General features: G+C 30.1%; 1 pseudogene across 1 annotated transcript in view; it reads left to right on the top strand.

Moving 5' to 3' along the window:
• The window catches only part of LOC111291637 (N-terminal acetyltransferase A complex auxiliary subunit NAA15-like), a 190846-nt pseudogene extending 172010 nt beyond the window's left edge, over positions 1-18836 (top strand). The window contains exons 3-37 of the transcript XR_016330434.1: positions 1355-1484; positions 1538-1600; positions 1693-1724; positions 1827-1857; positions 3056-3141; positions 3239-3318; positions 3420-3523; positions 3610-3634; positions 4009-4068; positions 4178-4197; positions 4310-4388; positions 5051-5133; positions 5224-5373; positions 6956-7071; positions 7799-7916; positions 8884-8955; positions 9057-9172; positions 10013-10145; positions 10803-10880; positions 10986-11039; positions 11172-11264; positions 11615-11662; positions 11776-11871; positions 12359-12487; positions 12591-12673; positions 12760-12989; positions 16080-16203; positions 16281-16388; positions 16510-16641; positions 17000-17056; positions 17177-17274; positions 17394-17452; positions 17541-17652; positions 17757-17857; positions 18351-18836. The product of XR_016330434.1 is annotated as an N-terminal acetyltransferase A complex auxiliary subunit NAA15-like (transcript). The remainder of the gene's footprint in view (positions 1-1354; positions 1485-1537; positions 1601-1692; positions 1725-1826; positions 1858-3055; positions 3142-3238; positions 3319-3419; positions 3524-3609; positions 3635-4008; positions 4069-4177; positions 4198-4309; positions 4389-5050; positions 5134-5223; positions 5374-6955; positions 7072-7798; positions 7917-8883; positions 8956-9056; positions 9173-10012; positions 10146-10802; positions 10881-10985; positions 11040-11171; positions 11265-11614; positions 11663-11775; positions 11872-12358; positions 12488-12590; positions 12674-12759; positions 12990-16079; positions 16204-16280; positions 16389-16509; positions 16642-16999; positions 17057-17176; positions 17275-17393; positions 17453-17540; positions 17653-17756; positions 17858-18350) is intronic.
• The last annotated feature ends 618 nt before the right edge of the window (positions 18837-19454 follow it).

The following is a 19454-nucleotide window of genomic DNA, read 5'->3' as shown; positions in this document are numbered from 1 at the left end:
CTTATAAAAATTTATGAAAATATAAATAAAAAATAAATAAAAAATAAACCGAAAAAAATAAAAATAAGAAAAAATATTAAAGCAAAAGAAAAAGGATAAATAAAGTAAAAAAAAAAAGAAAAAAAATCAATACCAATAAGAAAAGAAAAAAATTTAAAATATACAAAAATATAATAAAAATAAAAAAAGTGAGAAATGAAAAAATAACGACTCAAAAATAAAAAATAAAAAATGAATAACAAATTTAAAAATGAAAAGGAATGACAAAATGAAAAAAAATTAGTATAAAAAAATACAAAAAATGAAAAAAATAATGAGAAAACAGTATAAAAAATCAAAGACAAAAAAAATTAAAAAAAGAGAAAAGTTAATATAAAATAAAAATGAAAACCAAAGAAGGAAGTGCAAAAAAAAAGTATGAGAATTTAAAAACGTAAATAAGAAATAAAAAAATTTGTGAAAAAAATAAGAAAAGCAAGAGAAGAATAAAAATTAAAACAAAAAAATGAAAGCATATGAAAAAATAAGTAAAAAGAAAGAAAAATTTGTAGGAAAAAAAGTTATTGAAAAATAATAAAATAGGACAAGAAATAAGTAAATAAAAAAAAACCAAAAAATAAAAAAATTCAAAACTTTATAAATTTTTTTTAAAATATAAATAAAAAAGGAAAAATAAGAAAAATACTAACAAAAAAGTAATAAAAATAAGAAAAGTAATTAGAAATAAACAAAAAAAAAGAAAAAGAAAATAAAAAATTAACAAATCAACAAAATAATAAAAAAGACAAAATGATTAAAAATTTAAAAAATAAATAGGAATGTCAAAATAGAAAAAACTTTTAGTTTAGAAAATACAAAGAAAAATAAAAAAAAACAAATGTAGAAAAAAAGATATAAAAAACTAAAGAAAAGTTAATACAAAATATAATAAAAAAAATGAAATGAGAAAAAAGATATAAGAGAAAGTAAAAAAATAAAAAAAAATAAAAATACTAAATATATAAAATAAAATCAAAAAAAAAATTTCAAAAATGAAAAGGGATGACAAAATAGAAAAAAATTTAGTTTAGAAAATACAAGCAAAAATATATATATAAGAAGTAATAAGAAAACTTAACAAAGGAAAAAAGTTAATACAAAATAAAAATAAAAACAAAACAAGGAAGTGCAAAAAAAAAATTCAAACAAGAAATAAAAAGAAATTTGTGAAAAAAAGAGAAAAACAAGAAAAAAAAATATAAATTAGAAAACCTACCCATTTCTTCTTAACTTCTTTTTTCCTTCTAGTTATTTTATCGTCAAAATCTCGTCTACTTTCATGTACATGTTATACTCATTCTTTCTACTTGTGAAGTATGGTTTTTCATGATTCTGTGTGTATGGCTATTAAGAGATTGTTTCTTCAAGCTACCTCTCGTTCTTTTTTCCCTCCACTGTTTTATATTTTGCTATTTCCTTGCCATGAAATTGTTTTGATTGGTACTGTTATTGAATACTCCATCTGCTCTTCACCATGTTGTAAATTGGAATTTTTTAGACTAAAGTTGGAATATTTGGTGGCTCTATCGTACTTGACGACGAAAATTTCTTCTTTCATCATGTATGATAGTAGAAAAAATCATCTTTATAATGAACATACTTGCCCCATCTCTTACTTTGATCTTGTTATCAAATTATTATGGATAACAACAGGTTGGATTAGGGCATCCTCTAAGTCGATTTAGGTAGTATGGATTTGGATGGTAAGATTAGGGCATCTTAAAAGTCGGTTTAGGTAGTATGGTTTGGATGGTATTTCGATAGTAAACTATTATAATTCATTGTAGGTTACAACAAAGTTCGGATAGTGTTTTAAAGGTACTAATTATTTGAACTTGATTATAAATAATAATATTTTAATATTATAGATTATTTAAAAATGATTTATTATGAAGGTAATACTTAAATTAATTCATTCAGTGTTTTAATTTATAATTTTAGCTTTTATTTATTTTATATGGATTACTTTCATTTATTAATTTTATTTCTTTTAATAATTTTTTTAAAATCAATTTTAAATTTAAATTTAAAATTTAGAATTTAACTTAATAAACGAATATTTAATGAGTTTGAACAATAATGAGTTTTTTTTTTATACATATTATGTGAGTTAGATTTAGATAATAAAATTAAAAATTATTTGAGTATTTATTGAATTCAAATATTTTAATAAATAAAAAAATTGGGATACTTAAAATTAACATATATTCTATCTGTTGTCATTCATAAAATTCGTAACACAATTTATAAAAGCAGGCTTCCCTGCTAGTTTCAAACCGAAGAAAAACAGGTTCTATTTCTTTCTCTGAAATCATCATAAGAATTAAATATTTTTGTGATCTTTGATTTAACATGTAATGCAAAGATAATACGATTATTTAAAACGATGAATTTTGGTATTCACTTTATTTTTGTTTAGCTATTATTTGAAGTGAAAGTTTTCTCCAATTGTTTTTGATTAGTTTGTACTTTAAAACAGCTTGCTTATCAAAATATCGAACATATTTTATTAGTGATTGAGGTTGTCTTTTAGTATGTCGGATTCAAAGACGAGCCAAAGTGATTTTTTTAATTGATATCTGTTACTAACATAGATAATTAGAAAATGATTGGGCCTACGAAAAAAGGAGAGAATTATAAAATTAAATACTTCAAAAAAATATTTATTATTTGATTTTATAATAAAATAATTAATAAAAATATTTATAAGCAAAATTAATAAAAAGTTAAAATTACATCTCAATATTTAAATGTACATATCTTTTGATTAAATATATATGTAACATATAATAATCATTTAAATTTTAAATTAACACCTATTAAACATTAAAGTGATAAAAATAATTTATATTTTTATTAATTTTATATGTTAAATATCTGATTATAATATCAATTAATAAAAATTTATGAGATCACCCTTTTAGTAAATTTTCCGTAAGACAAATGAACCAACGGCCCATATATATGAATCAAAAAGTTACTTATTTATTCCTTTTTAATTTTACTTTTGTTCAAGCTTCTTGTTGACCGTAGGGTTCAAGCAGCAGATAACGCCACCACTCTATTCTCTCTCTTGCAAGCCCCTAACTCTCACTTCATCAAGTCTCAATCTTCTCATTTTTTTTTCTCTTACGATTCTTGTTTTTCTTCTAAAATTTTCTAATTTTCTTCAACAATGGGAGCTTCGTTGCCTCCGAAGGAAGCTAACCTCTTCAAACTCAACTCATTGTCGTAAGGCTTCGATTCTCTTTTCTCCCTCATTTTTGAGTTCGTATCTACGTATTTCTAGTTGGTATTTATACTTGTATTTTGCTTTCTTATTTTTTGTTTATTGGATCGCACTTCTTTTTTCTTTTTGTTCTTTGCTTGCAAAACCCTAGCTGGATACTGGTCTGTTTGCTTGCTGAGAAAATCGGTGGATATCAATTATGAATGGAAATTTGGACTAGATAAGCTTGTTTGTCAATTAGGTTTTTGCTTTTGGGCAATTTTTCATATAAATTAAGTTCATTTTCTTTGTTCTGTTTAGCGATTGAAGCTTAATTAAGTTTATTGCTTTGCTTAATTTAGGTCAATGAATTCGATTTGTTGAAAAGCAACTTTAAAAAATTGAATTTTGCTTTGACTTTTTTTTTTTTTTTTAAAGTAAGGATGCTCGTTGTGCTTTCCTTTTGGTGATAATTCATTTGTATCATCATGGAGAAAATTAGAGAAATGAAAATAAAAGGGTTTGGTGACTCTTCCTACTTTAGTAATTTCTCTTGTATGTTGCCAACTTTTTAAAATAGGAATTTTGTTGGTTCCTAATGGGAAACAATTGTGGCATTCTGGCTTTTATGCACATAAGCATTCAAGACAATAACAAACTTTGTGAAACAATCTAGTTAAGAATTTGATAAATTGACTGGGACAATTTTTAATGTAATTGTAGGCTTTGCTGGTTAAACTTGAATATTTATATATTTTAAGAACTTGTTCGTATTAGATATAGAATAGCAACATTTGGATGTTTTCCACACGCTATTGAGAGTTTTCCCCCCTTCCCTCTTATTTCTTCTAATTTATAGTGAAAACTAGAGTTTTGACGGGTGAATTCTTACTCTATTTTAACTTCTATAGTAATGGACTCTTGACACAGTTTTTTTGCCTGATTTTTATGTAATTAATATTTATCTGTTATTATACTCTAGCTAATTCTCATAACTGAATTTTTATTGCTTTGGAGGTCCATGTGCTATTGCTAAAGCTCTTGTATATTTTATCATTGCAGAAATCATATGAAACTAAACAGTACAAGAAAGGACTGAAGGCTGCAGATGCAATACTGAAAAAGTTTCCTGACCATGGAGGTAGTTTAATTTTAAGCACTTATTTATTTATTTGTTTTTGGCTGAGAGGCACTTATTGTTTAGTGTTTATGTTTGCATGGTTCTTGTAAATGTACCTGTATAAAGATGCAAGAACTCTGAAACAAAAAGAACTTTACACTTTAGAGGAAAAAGGGGCTGTCACTAGATAGTTTATGTTGTTATCAAGGTTATTGGTTTCAATAATCCTTACAAGAATGCCTCTAAGTTTGACATGATTGTTTCTGTAGACTGTATGTTCCTTTCTCATGTCTTATGATTGATGTCAATTGCATTTTTGAAAGCACTAGCTGTATGGTGACTAGTCCATGATTTATGATGGTTCTAGAGATAAGTGGAACATTCTAGCAGTATCAATGTGGAGATATTCTCTATCAACTGAATATATTGCATTAATTTCGGGTATATAACTACATTTTTAACCTATACAGTTTGAAATCTGCAATATTTGAATACCTTCTTCATCTTGGTTGGGTTTTGTGAATATTCATTAGTGTGCGGTATTGGTAGAGTGTAGTAGCATTTTGTTTAATATATCCATCCTTTTAAATATGCAGTTTCCAAGTAATATTTTATACTATCTGGTAACTGTTTGTTTGTTGTGTTTGTATGTTGTCATATGGGCTTTTATTCATTATTGCCAGAAACATTGTCAATGAAGGGGTTAACCTTAAATTGCATGGATCGGAAAACTGAAGCTTATGAGCTTGTTCGGCTAGGTGTAAAGGTTATCTTATTTATTTTCTTTTGGTTGCTATAATGTCAAAGCAGTGTCACTTTTTCCTAACATTGTTTTCATGTTTGTGTCTTAATGTAGAATGATGTAAAAAGTCATGTTTGCTGGCACGTTTATGGTCTCCTCTATCGGTCAGATAGAGAATACAGGGAGGCTATCAAATGCTATCTCAACGCTTTGAGAATAAATCCAGACAACATTGAAATACTACGGGACTTGTCACTCTTGCAGGTATACCTTATTTACCTTCCTTCTCTATGATTTGTGCTTCTAGACTCAGTGTTAAATCTAAGATGTTTATCTGTTGTATGCTTAATGTTAAGTAAGAACATTTGCTTGTCATGGTATTTTTTGAACATTTAAAGGAGTTTCTCTGTATAAGATTTCTTGTAAGCTTTGTGGTTTGCCTAAAAGATTTTTCAGATTCCATTGTAGAATTTGAGAATCTTAAGTATTAGGGTACTTATAGGCAAGTCAATATTGCAACTAAAACAGTTTGGTGCCAACTTTTGTGCAACTGTAAGTTATGTGGTAGTTGGTAAGGGCAGGTTCATTGTGGCAACTTAATATAACTGGATGAAAACACCAAGATCAGCTACATAGTTAGTAGTGAAGTGAAAATAAATTTTATGAAATTTGACGCTGTTTAGTTGCTTGACGGAATCTACTAGTAGATGGATGGAAAAGGCATAATTATATTAAGATAGTAACAAAAGAGACGAAGATATATGGCTTAAAACAGAGGAATGGAATTTATGGAGATAACTCAACTAAAAGGGAGAGGCTGTATGAGACCATGAAAAAAATATCTTCTTAAACTCTTAGAAAGTAGATGAGTCAGCTGGTTTTATAACTTTGAAAATTTAGATCATAGTTTTGGTAGAAACAATTTATGGCTTTAGGGGAAGGAAAAGGATATAACGGATATAAAAGCATCATCTGATATTCTGGCAGCAGATTAATATGAGAGATGGTTCAGATTTAGTATCTTAATTGAAGGTTTTGTTTTGAGGCACACGCAAAAATAAAACATAAGTAATATAATCAGAAGCAACCAGTCTGATTTGATCCTTTCGTTCTCATTATACTGTAACAAGCAACCACCTTGAATTGATAGTTTCTGGTCTATCGCCACAGATCCTTTTTATCTCTCATTCTACTAGTTCCTTAATGGTTGAAAGTGTTTATAGAATGACAAGTAATATAATCAGAAGCAACCAGTCTGATTTGATCCTTTCATTCTCATTATCCTGTAAGAATCAACCACCTTGAATTGATACTTTCTGGTCTACCGCCACAGAACCTTTTTCTGTCTCATTCTACTAGTTCCTTAATGGTTGAAGGTTTTAACATTAATGACCTTTGCAATTAGAAAGTGTTTATACTTTCTGGATCAGATCTGGTTCGGTTCTTCTCTTAATTTCATCTGCCCATGTGCCTTACTGCTCCAGAATAGTAACAAAAGTCGGTGTCTTTGATACTGAAATTGATGATTTTCATTTCTATTATTCTCCCTCGATGCTTTAGCGCTTGCCATATTATGGATTCTTAACTCATGATTTCAGATGATTAAGTCATTTGTTGGCATTAACTTATTTGTGCCCCCCCCCCCCCCCCCCCCCTTATTTATGGTTTATATGCCTTGAAAAGTTAAAAGGAAAAAGTATGAAGATGATGAGCATTTGTCTTTCTACTAAGATATGAAGTTTAAGAGAAATTTTTTGGATTTGATCATGGTTTTGTATTTTCTCATTGTCATGTTTCAGGTTGTATCAGAAATTATTACATTTATGTTTTATCTTTTGCATTGCAGGCACAAATGCGAGATTTGACAGGATTTGTTGATACAAGACAACAACTTTTGCATTTGAAACCAAATCATCGCATGAAATGGATTGGCTTTGCTGTAGCCCACCGTTTAAACTCAAAGTACTTGTCCTTTATTTTTTTCTTAAAAAAATTTGTTCCAATTCTTATGCTAACTTTCACTAATTTCTGTTGACTTTTATTTTGTGAAACATGTTTTAGAGTGTTATTGTTATGTATACTTGAAGGTCCAAATTGAAGGGCCTTTTGGTATTGAAAGTTGAAATATTTGTTGATATAATGAAAGCCTTTCTTTAAATTAAATGCTTAATCAGGACTTAATGTTTCTAATTATATGATCAAATGGGTGCTAACATGGATGAAATTACTGTTGATTTTTAACACGTGGTTCATATTGTTTGTATGACTTCAACTAAACATCCAATAAGATATCAAACTTCTTTTATGACAACATATGGTGGGTGTAGAATGTGTTAAAGATGTTACTAATATGTATAGATAGGTGGGTAGATAGATAGGTACCCAACTATTCTAAGCTGGTTGCACTTGCATTTATGAAATTTGGTTGCAAATTAGCCTTTTACAAACAATGCCTAGTTAACTGCAGAGTTCTGTTGTTTTTGCTATGGTTTTATATGGAGACAATGATGATGCCATATTTTCATTTGGCTTTATATATGAATGAATTGAAGTTGTTGGCACAACAGTTACGACGGTTTTTCCTTTTCTGTCCCTGTCCTAGCCAAGTAGTTCTAAGTGAATGAAGTCTTATTAATTTCATTCACCCTTTAGGTATTTATGCTGTATTCCTTTTTTTGGTTGATATTAGTGGTGCAAAAGCAGTTGAAATTTTGGAAGCATTTGAAGGGACATTTGAAGGGACATTAGAAGATGATTATCCACCAGATAATGAACGTTGTGAGCATGGTGAAATGCTTTTATATAAGGTTTTGGTCATGTACTTCAACTCTTTTTTTTTGCATGCATATGTATGTGGGATGTGGCTGTAATTTCATATGAGTTGACTTCATTATACAGACATTCAAAATTTTAGAATTTATAATAACGTATAATGGAGTGACTGATTTGATGTCACTTGTTAACCAGATGCCAACACAGTTAGTGAAATTATCCATAAACCAAATAAAGCAATTAAATATACAAAAATTAAAGATTTTTAATGCCTTTACCTTCTTTATAAATGGGGTCCCTTTTTTGAATTAATTCTAATTTTTTTCACATGCAATTAGAAAACCTACCCATTTCTTCTTAACTTCTTTTTTCCTTCTGCTTATTTTATTGCCAAAATCTCATCTACTTTCATGTACATGTTACACCCATTTTTTCTACCTGTGAAGTATGGCTTTTCATGATTCTGTGTGTATGGCTGATAAGTTAAATTAAATCATCTCCAAGTTAACTTTAATCTGAGATGGAGGACTAACTAGTGGCCTATAGTGGTATTTGGCATCTATAAGATACTTAATTCTTGATGTATTCATGTTAGAGAGAAATATGGCTTGCTCACTAATTGTTGGGCCTTCTACAAGTAATCATATCTGTGGTGTTTGTACTTAGCAGCTCTGAATCTTAATAATTGCTAATCTCCAATTATATGTTCTGTGGAACCATTTCGGAATTTTTGTTTCTAAGATCTTAATAAATTACTCTATCTTTCTTTTTGACTACTCTTTTTTGGTTTAACACCATTAACATGATTCGAAAACAGCTTAACCAATTGGACAAGTACCTACAAGCCTTAGCCCTTGCAGTAGCATTTATTTCTTTAATAATATATTGGCATAGAAATATGCATAACTACATTCATTATGCATAATGGATGCTGTACATCTAGACTAGTGGTGCCCCCTGCTGCTTTTCTGATGTTTATGAGGGTATGGTATTTTTCTCCAGATCTCTTTGCTAGAGGAATCTGGGTTTCTTGAGAGAGCATTTGAGGAATTGTATAAGAAAGAGCCAAAAATAGTATGTGTCAAACGTATAATGCCTGAATACTTTTAACATTAAAAATTTTGTAAGTTTTGAATTTTTGGACATTAAAATTCTAACCAATTCTATTATTCTAGGTTGATAAATTGACTTATAAAGAACAAGAGGTTTCTCTCCTGGTGAAACTTGGATGCCTAGAAGAAGGTGCCAATATTTACAAGGCTTTACTTACCATGAACCCTGACAATTACAGGTGAGTCTTATGCATTTGGTACTCTTTTGAAACACCTAGTTAAGTTCATTAATAAATCTTTCATAGCAAAGAATATTAGTCAACTCTTTCCTTTTATATAGCACTTCTTGAAGTTATAATTGACTTCTTTTTCTCAATGCCATGGTGTATTATTATTGTAGGAAATGAAGAATAATTAATATTCTGAATAGTTTGTGTGTTTAAATATATTTTTGTTGGGCTAATAGGTTTTTCAATTCTTCTTGTAGTAACACCCAAATTCCTTTACCTTTGTTAGAACTTTATGAAGGGTTAAAAGAATGGTAGAAATAGTCATTATTTTTTATGTTCTATTTTCGTTGGTGCTTTAAGCTTGAAACTAATCAGTGTGTATCCCTTATGTCACAAATTCAATCGTTTTTTAGTTTTAAATTTTGTTTCTTTAAGCTTTTGCTTATACTTGTGCGTGTTACATTTACATCATGGTATCTTTACATAAAATGAGGTTATTTTTATTTTTTTCATTCTTGGGATTGTTTTATATCTCTCTGTCCTGTCAAGCCCTTTGCTTAGCTCTTTTAGTAAAAAGAAGCATTATGCACCACCTCATATATAAATATAATTAAAAAGTAGCAAAGCAACTATGAGCAGAACTGTAATTCTATACTACTATATGTGTCAACAGTCTCTTGGGTGCTTTCTCAGATTGGGAAATGAGGAAAATTCTTTTACAGAACTGTTAACTTATGTCTCTTCACTCAGTATATGCCTATATATCGGCGCAATTTATTGCTATTAGGTCTGATAAACCAGGAGCCAACCAACTTACAATTTTTGTATTTGTATATGTATATTTTTCAGATATTATGAAGGCTTGCAGAAATGCTTTGGCCTATATTCTGAAAATGCCAAGTATTCCTCTGATGAATTTGATCGATTGGATGCATTATACAAATCACTTTCACAGTAGTACACTTGGTCTTGTGCAGTTAAGGTGATGGATTTATGTTGTGCTTCTGTTTTCATAAGGAATTTATGATGGATGTTATCAATACATTCTGTTTATTGCAAAAACTCCCTAGTGGTGGAATGTGCTAGTCTAAACTGTTTTATTATGTCTTAACTGTTAGTCATATTAATTTCATTTTCTGTTTTGTATCTCTTTTTTTTTATTAATTTATTTATGAGCTCCAAATGGTACCTTGGGATGTTCTGTTCATTATATTTACTCTGGATTTCTTCTCTCTCTCTCTCTCTCTCTCTTATTTATGGAATCACATGATGCAAATCCAACGAAAACCTTACTTTTCTGCAGAGCTGTCAAGCTTTCCCCCCTTTTCTAGAGAGAGGAGGGTTGGCTATTTTTACAAATACTCTTGTAGGGATCTTATTTTTCTTGATGGCTTGATAAGAAATTATGTGACAAAAATCTAGTGATGTGCTTCTACAACAGACACAATCCATTCAATAGCTTGTGATATTCTTAAATAATCTAGAAATAGATAGTTGTGGTATTATGCTGAAATACTTAATTGATGTCTTGATGTGACAATTGTAAGAACTCTAGGTGGTTAAAATTATCCTTTCATATGCTTCACCCTTAGAGATTTGACATGGACTTATATTAGAACTTTGTTTTCTCAATTTTTAGAGGATACCTCTTGATTTTCTGCAAGGAGACAAATTTTGTGAAGCAGCATTTAATTACATTAAGCCTCTTCTAACAAAGGTATATACATCCAATGAGATTTTTTTTTTTTTTTTTTTGTGTTAGTTTGACTGGTGTTTTTAGTTTGTTTTGTGAAATAATGATATATTTTCTTGTTGGTCTCAGCGGGTTCCATCTTTATTCTCAGACCTTTCTCCCTTGTATGATCACCCTGGAAAGGTAAGTTTTCTTACTTACATATTCTAAAAATAGAATTAAGTTTCTAAATATTGATTATTCTAAACTGCTTAGCAACTGGTTGGAGCTTGATTTCATTAGGATTGATTGCCTGCTTTGTTGACACTTACACAGGCAGACATATTGGAACAACTTATTCTTCAGTTGGAGCATTCAATTAGGACCACCGGCAGATACCCTGATAGCTATTATATGCTTTAAAACCTTGTGTAATATTTTATTAAGTCTTAAAAGCAAATAAATGTTTAGATTTACTACTCTTTGAGGTAATATAGACTTCCAGCCCTTATGTGATATTCTAGTAAGTCTTAACAGTGTCTAAATGTTTAGATATTGGGTGCGGTCTGAGTGCATTTTTTTCTTTTACTGCTTATTGTTTGGTGAAGTCCTCAGTCATTTATGTGTTGTTATCTATTAAACAAGTACATAATGGTTGTCCCATATGGTTGCATGTGAAGTTTCTATATGTTTTTGTTTGTATGCTAATACACAAGCACGCATATGGTATTATGCTGAGTCATTTCTTGCTTGTGTTTCATATTGAGTGCAGGACAGAGAAAGAGCCCCCTTCAACACTTTTATGGATTTTATTCTTTTTGGCTCAGGCGGGTAATCATCAGGTTTCCTCACCCCGTGGGCCATGGCCTTTTCTTCTTTTCTTGCTATAAATGTTTGGTGCTTTCTTTGCATTTGAGTAACTTTGAATTTATTGATGCAGCATTATGATAGAAAAGGCCAATATGATGTTGCTCTTTCAAAAATTAATGAGGCCATAGAGCACACACCAACTGTAATTGATTTATACTCTGTCAAGGTTTGTTCTCGTCTTCAATCTTCAAATTTTTGCATTGGCTTCATCTGCTGGTTTTATATTTTTGTTAGCTGGATTCTTTTATTTTATTTTTTAATCTTATATTTTGAAATCTTTTTGCCTGGTTTGTCTCGCATCTCACAAGGCATAGCAATACCCGAAAATCTTTCTAGATATTTCCTTGTAGTTATCGTTCACTTGTAAGAGACTTATCACTTTCTATGATACTGACCTTGATTGAATATATTGTTTTGCACTAAATTGTGCAAAGTTGATATGCATTCATTTAAAATGCATACTAGTTTTTCTTTGTGGACCTTAAGTCTTGATGGGCATTGGGCAGGCATATGATCTCCTTTCTTAGGTTTTAGGGTTTTTGGTACATGGCTATTGTTTCTTGATGAACCTTTTTACTATCTTTTGGAGAAGTACTTGGAATTTTCTTGAAGCTGGTTCTATGTGTATATTATTTACTTCTCTTTGGTGACAGGCTCGGATACTGAAACATGCTGGTGATTTGGTAGCTGCAGCTTCATTGGCAGATGAAGCTAGGTGTATGGATCTTGCAGACCGTTATATAAACAGTGAATCTGCGAAGCGAATGTTGCAGGCTGATCAGGTTCTAAAGCTCCCCCCTTCATCTTTTATCATAGTTAATATTTGTCACCGTAAATTTCTTTCAGTATGACTGTACTGTTCACAAACTTTTTCCACTCTTGAAGATGGCTTTGGCAGAAAAAACTGCTATTTTGTTCACAAAAGATGGGGACCAGCACAACAACCTTCATGACATGCAGTGCATGTGGTCTGTTTTTGTTTATTACCTTCTACGTGTTGTTGTCTCTAATTATAATTTGGGTGCACCTACTGAGTGTCATCCATCTTTTGAAGGTATTAACTTGCTTCTGGTGAAAGTTACCTTCGACAAGGTGATCTTGGATGTCCCTGAAGAAATTTTTAGCTGTGGAGAAGCACTATGCTGATATTGCTGAAGATCAATTTGATTTCCATTCTTATTGTTTGCGGAAAATGACACTCTGTGCATATGTTGAAATGCTAAAATTTCAAGATCGGTTGCATTCACATGCTTATTTTCGCAAAGCAGCAGCTGGTGCCATCAGGTGAACATTTTTGTTAGGATCTGCAAGCTTTTTGATTATTTGGAATAGACTTATTCCGTTTGGTTGTGGCCTGTACGTGAAAAATGCTATGTAATCTCTGTTGTCTACTTGTCTGGGTGCTTTTAGCTTCTGCCACCTATTGTTGATCAACACATGCATGTGATGCTTCACTTTGGATTAGATTTTCTTTGCCTCCCTCTTTTTCCTTTTGTCTTTTGGGGAATGGGGGATTATTGCATACATATATATTGCATTAATCATATGTTGCAATGATGTGTTGTCTGAACCTTGCTTTCAAAGCACGAAAAGCTTCCTAAAGGTAACTGTTGTTCATTACTTACCCTTGTACAACCATTCATTTGTTAATTAGACACTCCCATTATGATATCCGGTCTAATTCAAGACTCTTCTAGCAGCCCCTCCATTAATAGGGGAGGGGCTATCTGATTCCCTTCCACTACTCTAGTTTTTCCTTGAATCTTGGATGTACGGATTTACAACATTTTTCAAGACAAAACCTCGCAAAGTTTATAATCAAGAAAGTATCAGGATTCCTTTTCTTACATTTGTTTTTGCTAGAGAAAATTTTTCGAGTTATATGAGCAAAACAGAATATAGGGTTCCAAGTTTTTTGTTGATCAAGCAACAACCTGATTTGAACCGGGGAATAAGGGATTTGCAGTCCCTCGCCTTACTGGTTGGCAATGTCACCAAAGGTTAGAAACAAAAAAAATGAGAGTATCCCCTTTTTGGTTATAGATTGGAACCATACCTTCAATTAGTTATAGTATCTCAAGTAAAAAATTAGTATTGTTCTTTTTTTCAATAAAAAAAAAATTCTTAATTTGATTTATATTATATTATAATAATATAACAACAATTATGATTCTATGTAAACCCCAGAACAAAAGTTATTACATAGCTATAGTTATCTAATAATGTATTTCATCTATCTAGATATGATGTCCATAGGGAATTAGCAAAAAATTATCATGTTTCAATTTTTCATTGAATAGATTAAAATTAAATAAAAATAGAATTTTTGATAGAGCACGTTGTGTGTTTTCTCCACTAGAGTTCTATAATGGAATAAAAAAAAGGAAAGAATATAAATAGAAATGCTATATCTACGCATGTTTAATAAATACAAGCCTCTTTTCGTGCACACTTCAATCATATTCTAAATATTCTACTAAAAAATAAAAAACTAAAAAGTTGGTGAAACGTCTCTCTGCAAATCATTTTTTGAACAATGGAATCTATGGAAAAGTTAAGTTCTAGAAAAATCAACTCTCTCCCTATATATATTTTATGATTATTTTCTCTTTATCTAAATGAATAGATAAAATTAGGAATTCATTTTATTTTTCTAGTATTCAATTGGATTGGAATATGTAATATCATAATAATGGTAGCAATGGAATTATTATTATTATTATTATTATTATTGATATTCTATACAAAACTCCATTCGGCTAAATGGCTATCATATTGACTATACTAAGGCCTTTTTTTGTAGCTGATAGATTTATAAGTTTTTCCTTAATTCACTCTTACATGGATTATTGAAAATTAAAAGTATATCAAAATGAAATATCTAATAAATTGACTAATTCAAAATTTTCAAATTAGCGATTTTTTTATTCTTGAATATCCAACTCACTAATTAATTCTTTATAGTGTATTTTATTTTTCTTTGATAAATAAGATAGTAGCCATTGATGTTTTCCTATAATTTTACATAGACCTTTTTGAGGTAAATAATCTTTTTTGTGCAATTCCTAATTTGAGGTAAATCTTTGTATCTTATTTGTGAAACTAATTAGTTGAAATTCAATGGACTCCTTGTTTTCTTTTTTCTCCCCTTGAAAATTAACTGAGATCCATGAATGAATTTTTTTATCATAAAACAAAATTTTCTCTCTTCTTTTTGAATGTGAATTTTAATAATGAGTAATAATAATACTAGTCATTTTGATATGCACAATGATTTTAAGTTCGTTATGAACTTTGTGATTTTTTCAAATAATATTAATCAATCTGTTTTTCAATTTCATTTGTATAGGAATACAAAAGAGAGTTTTAGAGTTCAAATAAGAGGCTGTTGTTGATTCATTTGTTGATCTAATTGATATGTATGTGATTAAATTAGTATTATGTATCACAATGCTATGTAAGACAATCCTTGTGCCCCGTCTCTTTGTTTTATATACCTGATGGACCAAATACATAATATATAGGAAAATGTACCGTTAACGAATTTTCAACTGTGGATACATGTCTATCCTTACCATACAGAAACAAATGCTATTAATAAGCCAATTATGTTATATTATAAAGCAGTTTTTTTTTTTTTTTGTGGCTTTACACATACCTTAGTTGCAATAACTCCTCTTGCCCTGGTAGGAGGTCTGAAGTTCAAATGCTCTCCCACAAATTATTAACTATTAAAAGAAGATGCAAATATTTGGATCTGCTTAAAAAATTTGTGTTCAAATGATGCTAAAGTCAAATTTAATTTAACAAGTATTCTAGATTATAGTTTCTGATTTTTATAAGGTTATATACTTGTTTCATACTTAGGATGGTGTTTTACGTTGTACTTAGGGGATTCTTATTATGTCGAGACCTTGTGGTATATGCCAAACAGGATAAAAATTTTGCTTGGTAGTCTCAATTTGCTTTCGTTATATCTTTTGTAAGTTCATATTCTCGTGATGTTATTACTGAAAGGATTAAATGTTCCTTGCAGGCATATTGAAATTTGAGATTGTGGCTTTTTAAATGATAGGAAGGCGGCGCCTGGGATTTCTGTTGGGTTAAGGATGGAGAATTGCATGTTATTGTACCAGAATTTATTTGTTGATTACAGCTTTTTATATTGATCTTATTGATTTGATGGTGAAATGGAATGGGATGATATAGTGACAGGCCATGCAACAATTAAGTAATAGTTTTTGTGATTGATCCATTGTCCCATTTCTATGTTGGTGTTTCTTTCTCTGAAACTCTTGGCTTGAAACTGGTGATTACTTCAATTTTGAACCTTTTCTTTCTGCATTGTGATAATTATTGGATTTTGAAGTGCAAATGCTATCTAAAGTTGTTTGATTCTCCTTTGAACTCACTGGCTGAAGAAGAGGATGACACATCAAAGACTCCTTCTCAGAAAAAGAAAATGAAGAAGCAGAGGAAGGCGGAACGAGCTAAGAAAGTATATCAGCTTGTTTTGGTGATTATTGGCTAACACTCTCTTTGATGATTTCATTCTGATGCCGTGTATTATTTTAGGAGGCAGAGGAGAAAAATGAAGAATCAAGTTCTAGTGGCATCTCTAAGTCTGGGCAACGATATGTTAAACCTGTAGATCCTTATCCTTTTGGAGAAAAATTATTGAAGGTTACCTATTATTATCTTTTCCCTGTGCTTTAGATTCCTGATTAAAGTCCTCGTGCTGTAAAAATGTGTTACGCTAATGCCTATTAAGCTAAGACTGTTTAATCTGTATTTTTTTTTTCAGACAGAGTATCCCTTGTCAGAAGCAACGAAGTACTTGAAGTTGCTTCAGAAGAACTCACCTGATTCTTTGGAGACGCACTTACTTTCTTTTGAAGTAAATATGAGAAAGCAGAAGATTTTGCTTGCCTTTCAGGTATTATATTTTCCAAGAATTGAACATGAGATGTGTTTCTTGTTCTTTTTGTGTTTGGTCAACTAGAACTGATATTTAATTGTCAGCTAGTGGTTTGTGAGGAAGCCCCTTCTCTTGTTTTCTCCTCTCTTTTTTCACTTGCTGCCTGTGGATATGTTCTTGAAATAAAGAAACTGTACCGTTTAACCAAACATCCTTTTCTTATTACTCTACTCACTCAATGAATTTATGTGTGAATTAGATAGTTTGCACGACATATCTTTAAGTTGTAGAACAATGGTTTTGTGCAGTAGTACTTTTACTATTTCATGAGCTCATATTAGTACGTTTGTCTTGGTTTTATTTTGTTTTCCTGAAGGCTGTAAAGCAACTGCTAAGGCTGGATGCTGAGAATCCAGATTCACATCGCTGCTTGGTATGTAACATCTGCCCTACCATATTTATGCATTGCCATGCACAATTGCATTCTTTTCTGTTCTTAGATACAAAGATCATGTAATCTTTACAATGCTTATTTGAATTTAATCTAATGCAGATTAAATTTTTCCATAAATTGGGCTCAATGCCTGCTCCATTAACTGATGCTGAAAAACTTGTTTGGAGTGTCTTAGAAGCTGAGCGTCCATCCATCAGGTTCTCTTTGAAATGGTTTTATGATAGCTATTCCCCCTACTAGAATTTTGTTGTGTTACTGCTACTATTATTATTTTGATCCCTGATGCATTAAATCCCTTTATTTTCTCTTTCCGCAGTCAATTGCAGGAGAAAACTCTTAGTGAGGCGAACAAAGTTTTCCTTGGTAAAAATGAAGGTATTACGACCTTTACATAACATGATGCATTTTAGGTTCCTTGAGGTAGGTTGTATAATCATGCAAATTTCACTTTTTGGTTCTGCAGAATCTTTGACGCATATAGTGGGAGTTGCAGAAATGTTATATACCTTGGAGCAGACCAAGAAACTTGAGGCTGTTAAGTTAATTGAAGATTCATGCAATAAAGTCATGCCAATGTAATGCTCTTAGTGTACATTAAAATTTTTGCTGTTTGATGTCGATTCCATGCCTTGCAACTTACTCTTGAGATTAATTGTTTCTTTCTCTTTTGCTTGTCCAGGAATGGGGCACTTGGACCAGTACTGGCGTGGAAACTCAAGGACTGTATTGCAGTCCATAAACTCTTAGAAAGGGTTCTTATTGACCAAGATGCTGCTTTGAGTAAGTATAATTCTCCACATAAATTGATGCTGACTAGAAATTTGACTTTGACTCCATTAACAACTAATGAAATTAATTACTGTTGTTTGTTTAGAAAGTATTTTAGTAAGAATATTAATGGTATTGAAATTTTGATATACTGTTAATTGAATATTGTAGATTAGATGCCTAAAAATAAAACATTAAATTAGGAATTTTAAATTTATGGTTTCAACATCATTCAGTGATTTTTTTGAGATGTATCTCACGAGTTCTGATTGCTTGGTTTTTGTTATTATGATGCTTAATCTTTGAAAGTTGGATGCTGTGATTATTATTGGCATTTTAAAGAAAGGTTGACTTTCATGATAATAATTTTCTCACTTTCTTATTGATGTTTATTTAATTGAAGTTGCAAGCTATGTGACAAAATTATTCAAGAAATGATTGTTTATTCTTTGATTAGGCCCTCTTTATTGATAGCTTATTAGACAATTGAAGTAAAATTATGTAGACAATTTGAAAGAGTGCTTTGCAGCAGGCGGAAAAAAGGAGCATCTTGAAGTTGTGCAAGCCATGACAATGCTTTCTTCTGTTGCTTTGAGATCAAAATTTTCGCTGCCTTTCTAATCGTGAAATGCATTCCTTTGCAAATGTGTATAATTTATCCGCATTTATGATTTTAGGGTTGAAATATATATATATATATATATATATATTCTTTTAATTTGCTCACCATTTGGTTGAGATCTTTAGAGATATCTGGCTCCATGGTTTTGCCCCAAAATTTGAGGTGCTATAGAAAATTTTTGGGTACTGCTGAAGAAATCTTCTGGTCAGCATGGGAAGAACACTGTTTTAGGGCTAATCTTTGCCTTTGGAGCATGTTGTACTTCGCCCCTTTTATTAGTTGCCATTTATAAACACTACATAATGTGGAGAATTTTGCTACGGAGCTGACAAGAGTGGCTATAAAAAATTCCCAGTTTTGTTGTTCTAAGTCTTGTCTCTTATGGTTTGCTGTTTGAATTTTATTATGGAGGAAAGGTTGATAATTAGCAACAAAAAGTGGATTTTGATTGGATTATAAAATTTTATTATTAGTTGAAAAAGGTTAACCAAATCTTGTTGAGATGCTACAGAAAATTATTTTTCTTTAAAATTTATATAATTTAAATTATTAATATAATTTTTAATGTTATAATAAAATATATAAATTTAATATCGTCAATAAAAAATAGTTATTTTTATTTTCGAAAAATTAAATCATTTTATACCAATACGATTAATTAGATATAAATTAAATATAATATAAAATTATTATATCTTATCTATTATTTTATGCACTAAACATAACTAAAAAGATTAAATAATAAGTATTATATGTAATTGGATGATTAAATTGTTAAACACTTAATTTTTTTTGTTTTGAGTAATTGTTAATTATTAGATTTTTAAAATTCTTTTAACCAATCAAATTTGAATTTTGTCATAGTATATTTTGATTTGCTAATTTTTTTTAATACATTAAAAGTTATTTGATTATAATTATAATTTTTAATGGTATATAATTTTATAAAAAATCAAAAGAAGTGTTTTCGTATATTTATAATTTTAT

The sequence above is a fragment of the Durio zibethinus genome, chromosome 19 (genome assembly GCF_047325235.1).
Source record: "Durio zibethinus cultivar Kanyao isolate XHJ-2024 chromosome 19, ASM4732523v1, whole genome shotgun sequence".
Lineage (NCBI taxonomy): Eukaryota > Viridiplantae > Streptophyta > Magnoliopsida > Malvales > Malvaceae > Durio > Durio zibethinus.
Note: the sequence above shows the minus strand (reverse complement) of the source record. Positions and strands in the feature narration are given on the sequence as shown.